This window comes from Suncus etruscus, chromosome 5 (assembly GCF_024139225.1).
Source record: "Suncus etruscus isolate mSunEtr1 chromosome 5, mSunEtr1.pri.cur, whole genome shotgun sequence".
Taxonomy (NCBI): Eukaryota; Metazoa; Chordata; class Mammalia; order Eulipotyphla; family Soricidae; genus Suncus; species Suncus etruscus.
In genome coordinates, this window is record NC_064852.1 from 91,417,324 (window position 1) to 91,424,135 (window position 6,812).

Sequence of the window (6,812 nt, forward strand, 5' to 3'; positions counted from 1 at the left end):
GTATTTGATTTTGTGAATGGGATTGCCTTCTTGACGTCCATCTCTTCCCTATCATTATTGGTGTATAAAAAGGCCATTAATTTTTGTGTGTTACTTTTGTAGCCTGCCACCTTGCTATATGAGTCTATTGTTTCTAGAAGCTTTTTGGTTGAGTCTTTAGAGTTTTCTAAGTAAAGTATCATGTCATCTGCAAACAATGAGAGCTTGACTTCTTCCTTTCCTATCTGGATTCCCTTAATATCTTTTTCTTGTCTGATCACTATAGCAAGCACTTCCAGTACTATGTTGAAGAGGAGTGGTGAGAGTGGACAGCCTTGTCTTGTACCAGAATTTAGAGGAAAGGCTTTTACTTTTTCTCCATTGAGGTTAATATTTGCCATTGGGTTGTGGTAGATGGCTCCAACTAGATTGAGAAAGTTTCCTTTCATTCCCATATTGCTGAGAGTTTTTATCAAGAATGAGTGTTGGACCTTATCAAATGCTTTCTATGTGTCTATTGACCTGCCTGCCAAAAGCGATTTCTAAGCTTAGAGCTAGGAGTAAACCCTGAGTGCTGCCGGGTGTGACCCAAAAACCAAAAACCAAAAACCAAACCAAAACAAGACAAAATAAAAAAAACAATCCCCTGGGGCCTGAGCAATAGTGCAGCAGTAGGGCTTTTGCCTCGCACATGGCTGACCCAAGATGGACCATGGTTCAATCCCCAGTGTACCATATGGTACCCCAACCCAGGAGTGATTTCTGAGTGCATAGCCAGAAGTAACCCCTGAGGGTCACCGGGTGTAGCCCAAAAATCAACCAACCAACCAAACTAAATCCAAAAAAAAACTTTAACAATTGGAAATTAAACACCCTGCTACTGAACAACCAATGGGTCCGAGATGAAATGAAAAAGGAAATCAAAACTTTCCTGAAAACAAATGATAATGAAGACACAAACTGCCAGAATCTATGGGACACAGCAAAAGTGGTCCTGAGAGGAAAATTTATAGCTCTATAAGCACACATCATTACGACCAAGTAGATTTCATCCCAGGAATGCAAGGATGGTTTAACATACATAAATCAATCAACATAATACACCATATCAAAAAAAGAAAAAGAAAAATCATATCATGATCATATCAATAGATGCAGAGAAAGCATTCGATAATATCCAACACCATTCTTGATAAAAAAAAACCCTCATCAAGATGGAAATGAAAGGAACTTTTCTCAATATAGTCAAAGCCAGTGACCCTGGTTTTTTACTTCAAGTTCAAATACAAGTTTTCATATTTTAAATTGTTTACATTTTGCTGCAAGCACCCATCAAGTTCAAATCAAGAAAGGCAATTTCAGATAACACTCCAATTTTATCCTGAGGCTTAAATGAACCTACGGCTTCCAGTTAGAGATTCCATATAGAACATACCTCCCTTATACTTTACTTCTGAAACTCACATCACCCTTAAAATTTCTACATCGACATTTCTACTTGATAACAAATTTCCTAGCTTGGGAACATGATATAGAAAACTAACTTTAGGAAATAAAGTGATAGTACAACTGTTAGGACATTTGATTTGCATGCAGTCAGCCTGGGTTTGATCACTGGCATCCTATATTGTACCACAAACACTGTCGGGATTAATTTCTGAGTGCAGTGCCAGGAGTAACCCCTGAGCATTGTCAGGTGTGGCTAAAAAGAAAAAATTAACCTCAGAATCAAAATCTATAGAGCAAAACTTCTTAGAAAAATAAAATGGATGAGGAAATGTCTGGATTAAAGTTCTGCTTTAATTTATCCCATTCCTGCCAACATTCTATGATAAGCAGAGTCCTCCAGTATTGTATCAGAATTCGTCAGTGAAAATTTTTTAGAGCTTTAATGAATTATTTAGTCATATGAGCATATACAGGAGCCTTCCTAAACATACAAAAATATTTTGCATGTCACAATACCATGTTCCTTAGGCTCTCTTAAGTTTAGATTTGCAGCATTAGAAAGAAGATAATAAATGCCAGAGATCTATTATAATTTGACAGAGTATAATATTAGTTAAAAGAGAACAATAGGGGCTGGAGTAAGAGCATAGCTGGTAGAGTGTTTGCCTTGCATGCACCTAACCCAGGTTTGATCATCCCATATGATCCCCCAAGCGTGCCAGGAGCGATTTCTGAGTGCAAAGCCAGGAGTAAGCCTTGAGAGCTTCTGGGTGTGTCCACCCTCCAAAAAAATAGAACAATAAAATTACTGCAATTCACTTCTTTTCCTACTTATTAATAAGCATCATACATACTATAAGTAAACACTTTTACTTGGTGATCATTGTATTTTAAACTATTAAGTGTTATGAAAGAAAAATATATGGATTATATACAATCCTTGAGGACTCAACTATTCTTGTCAGCTATTAATTTGTGACCTCAGCTATAAATTTATCCTTCTTGGTCTTGCTCCATTTTTCTAGAGTTGAACCTCCACAGCAGCTCTGCTTTGGCAGCAAGCACAGTGCACAGTGTTAGGCTTCACCTATAGAGGGCGATAGAAGCTACGAAGGTGGAGGCTTCCTCCGGACTCCTCCATCCTCCCTGATTTGCCGCCAACCTCATGGGGCAGATGTTGGGGCAGATGTTGTGTCAGGGTGCCACACGCTAGTGCTTGCAGTAAGCCAAGTCTGCTAACCAAAGAGCGAGGCACCTGAGCAGTGGGCATCAACCATATCAGGGTATGTTGTTGTTGTTGTTGTTGTTATTTTTTGGTTTGGGGCCAAACAAGACGGCACTCGGGTTATTCCTGGTTCTGCATTCAAAAATTGATTGCTCCTGGCAGGCTTGGGGGACCCATATGGGATGCGGGAATCAAACCCAGAGGACAGCATACAAGGTCGAACATCCTACCCTCTGTGTAATCACTGGGCCCCTCCAGGGTTACCACCTTTTGGAGTCAGAAAATTAGTCCAGCCCCCACAGGTAAGAGAGATAGGACAGGAGGTAAGACATTTGAGTGGCAGTTAGATCCTTGCCATAGCCCCCAAGCTTAAAGGCATGATGGCTAAATACTAGCAGGACTGCTGCAGTAGAGGCCTAACCTTCCACTTGAAAAAGGGGTGAGGTCCTGGCAGACACTGCTGAGAAAAGGCCAGTTGTGCCCTAGGTTAGAGCTTGGCAGGATAGCAACAATGAGCTTATTAAACATTAATTCATAATGAGAACTAACAATGCCAAATAATGAAAAAACTGTGTGCTTTTGCACCGTGCATTAAAACAAGAATTGCTAGAACACATCTTACTTACCCTAAGGTGCTGGAAGAATCTACAATAATATTTTTCTCAGACTGGAAGAATCTACAATAATATTTCCCAACCTGGTAGAATCAACAATAATATTTTTTAGTCAGTTACTTAGTAATGTGTAGACTACAAAGATATTTGGTCTTTTAATTACATCTGCCCTCATTTTCAGTAGTTCCTTGGTATAGCATTAATAGACCATGGGCTTTTATTTTGTTGACTAATAATTGACTAGCAAAAGTCCTACCTAAGAGGAAAGAATAAGTATTTTTCTGATTTCTGTTTATGGTAAATGAAACTGATAACAAGGAATTTATGATAAATGAAACTGATAACAAGGAATTTATAAAAAATACATACAATGTTTAGATGGCTGTCTAATAATTGTGTCTACATAATGTTTATTTTATAGAAAAAAAAGTTGGGGCCGGTGAGGTGGCGCTAGAGGTAAGGTGTCTGCCTTGCAAGCGCTAGCCAAGGATCAGGACAGAGGTTCAATCCCCCGGCGTCCCATATGGTCCCCCCAAGCCAGGGGCAATTTCTGAGCGCTTAGCCAGGAGTAACCCCTGAGCATCAAACGAGTGTGGCCCGAAAAAAAAAAAAGTTGGATCTACCCAACTTCCTACTATTGATATTTTTGGCTTAAATATGAAGCAGAACTAGCAATAAATAGGACTCAGTTCTGTCTATTCTTGAGTGTATCTGGTCTGAGTAGTCACTCTTTGCCGATTCCTCGCTCTCATCCTCCTATCGAATAACCTGAAGCCCCTCTCAGTGCTGCCTGACTCAGCTGGCCTGCCACAGATCCTGGTACCACTAATAGTCTCCACAGCACAGTGCCAGAAGTAGCCCTGAGCACGAATAGGAGTGGCCCCCCAACAAACATAAAGAAGTAAATGAACAAATTAAAATATGCCCCTATAGCTTTTTTGCAAGGGGTTTGCTGCCAGAACACAAGTGTCAGGAAAACCACACAGCTAAATGCAAGCCAAAATGGGAAGGGAAAGACTCATGTCAACATTGTCATCATCAGGCATGTCGACTCCGGCCAGGCCACCACCACTGGCCATCTGATCTACAAATGTGGCAGCATTGACAAGAGACGCATTGAGAAATTCAAAAAGGAGACTGACAAGGAATGTAGAGCCAGGAATAACCCTGAACGCTGCCTGGTGTGATGAGAGAGAGAGAGAGAGAGAGAGAGAGAGAGAGAGAGAGAGAGAGAGAGAGAGAATGAGAGAGAGAGAATGAGAGAGAGAGAATGAGAGAGAGAGAATGAGAGAGAGAGAGAGAGAGAGAGAGAGAGAGAGAGAGAGAGAGAGAGAGAGAGAGACTGTGAAGATGGGAAGGGTTCCTTCAAGCATGCCTGGGTTTTGGATAAACTAAAAGCTGAGCGTGAGACGCAGTATCACCATTGATATCTCCCTATGGAAGTTTGAGACCAGCAAGTATGATGTGATCATCACTGATGCTCTAGGACACAGAAACTTTATCAAGAATATGATTACGGACACCTCTCAGGCTGACTGTGCTATCCTGGTTGTTGCTGCTGGTGTGGTTGAATTTGAGGCTGGAATGGGCAGACCCACGAGCATGCCCTTCTGGCTTACACACCAGGTGTGAAGCAGCTTATTTTTGGTGTTAACAAAATGAATTCCACTGAGCCATTCTACAGCCAGAAGAGATATGAGGATTCTTAAGAAAGGTAGCACCCACATTAAGAAAATCAGCTACAACCCAGATACCATAACATTTGTGCCTATTTCTGGTTGAAACGGTGACAATATCCTGGAGCCAAGTGCTAATATGCATGGTTCAAGGGATGGAAAGTCACCCATAAAGATGGCAGTGCCAATGGAATAATACTGTTTGAAGCTCTTTATTGCATCGTGCCACCCACTAGTACAGTCTTCTCAAATAGTGAGACTCCATAAAGGGGGCTGCGTTTGACCTCAGCAAACACTGTCATAACAAGCGAAGCCCGGTGTTTATGTCTCTATATGTCTCTGGAGCTGAGAGTTGCTGTGTTATGCTTCAAACTCGGCTTCAAAAAGCTATGCATTGCAAAACGTGCTCATTGTAGACATGAATCCAGACATCACCTCTGATTAAAAAATCAGCTCAAATTATTTTATATATTTTTGTTTTGCAAGTTAATTTTTTTTTTTGGTTTTTCGGACCACACCCATTTGATGCTCAGGGGTTACTCCTGGCTAAGCACTCAGAAATTGCCCCTGGCTTGGGGGGACCATATGGAACACCGGGGGGGGGGGGGTCGAACCCTGGTCCTTCCTTAGCTAGCGCTTGCAAGGCAGACACCTTACCTCTAGCGCCACCTCGCGGTCCCCTGCAGATTAATTTTTGTTGTTGTTGTTTTTGTTTTTGTTTTTGGGCCACACCCGGCGCTGCTCAGGGGTTATTCCTGGCTGTCTGCTCAGAAATAGCTCCTGGCAGGCACGGGGAACCATATGGGACACCGGGATTCGAACCAACCACCTTTGGTCCTGGATCAGCTGCTTGAAAGGCAAATGCCACTGTGCTATATCTCCGGGCCCGCAGGTTAAATTTTTTTTTAATAAAGATACTATTTACAGTCGTGCGGGGGACGCAAAAAATGTTTTCTTCTTCCTTGGGGAGCATGACAGAAAATAATTGAGAAGCACTTCACTAGTCCAACTGATAAACCTCTGTGCCTGCTCCTCCAAGATGTGTACAAGATTTGAAGTATTGGTACTGTCCCTATGGGCCAAGTTGAGTGAGGCTGGTGTTCTCAAACCTGGATGGTGGTCACATTTGCTCCAGTTAATGCTACAACTGAAGTCAAGTCTGTTGAAATGTACCATGAAGCTCTTGGTGAAGCTCTTCCTGGGGACAGCATGAATTTCAATGTCAAGAATGGATCTGTTAAAGATGTTCGAGATGGTAATGTGGCTAGTGATCCTCCAATAGAAGAAACAGGTTTTACTGCTCAAGTGATTATCCTGAACCATCCAGAACAAATCAGTGCTGGCTATGCACCTGTGCTGGATTGACACACAACCTACATTGCTTGCCAGTTTGCTGAACTGAAGGTTGATCATCATTCTGTGAAAAAGCTAGAGAATAGCATGTGTACATGAAAGAAACAGCAAATCAATCATGTCAAAATTAAGGTATTTGCCTTACATGCAGAAGGTCAGTGGTTCGAATCCTGGCATCCCATATAGTCCCCGGAGCCTACCAGGAGCGATTTATGAGCGTAGAGCCAGGAGTGACTCCTGAGCGCTGCCAGGTATGACCCCAAAAAAACAAAAACAAAAAACAAATCACAACGGCTCTATGGAGGGGGGAAACACTGCATTTAGTCCAATAGCCAAGATACGGAAACAACCCAAATGCCCAACTATAAACAAATGAATCAAGTTGTGATATATACATTTATTGATATATTACAGTTAAATGTATAACTATATCACCAATGGAATACTATGTAGGTCTAAGAAAAAATGCAATTTGTAGCCACATGGATGGAACTACATATCAGAAAGAAATGGATA

At 41.6% G+C, this 6,812-nt stretch overlaps 1 pseudogene; it reads left to right on the top strand.

Moving 5' to 3' along the window:
• Positions 1–2,835: 2,835 nt before the first annotated feature.
• LOC126008627 (elongation factor 1-alpha 1-like) lies at positions 2,836–6,395 on the top strand (annotated as a pseudogene).
• Positions 6,396–6,812: the final 417 nt, after the last annotated feature.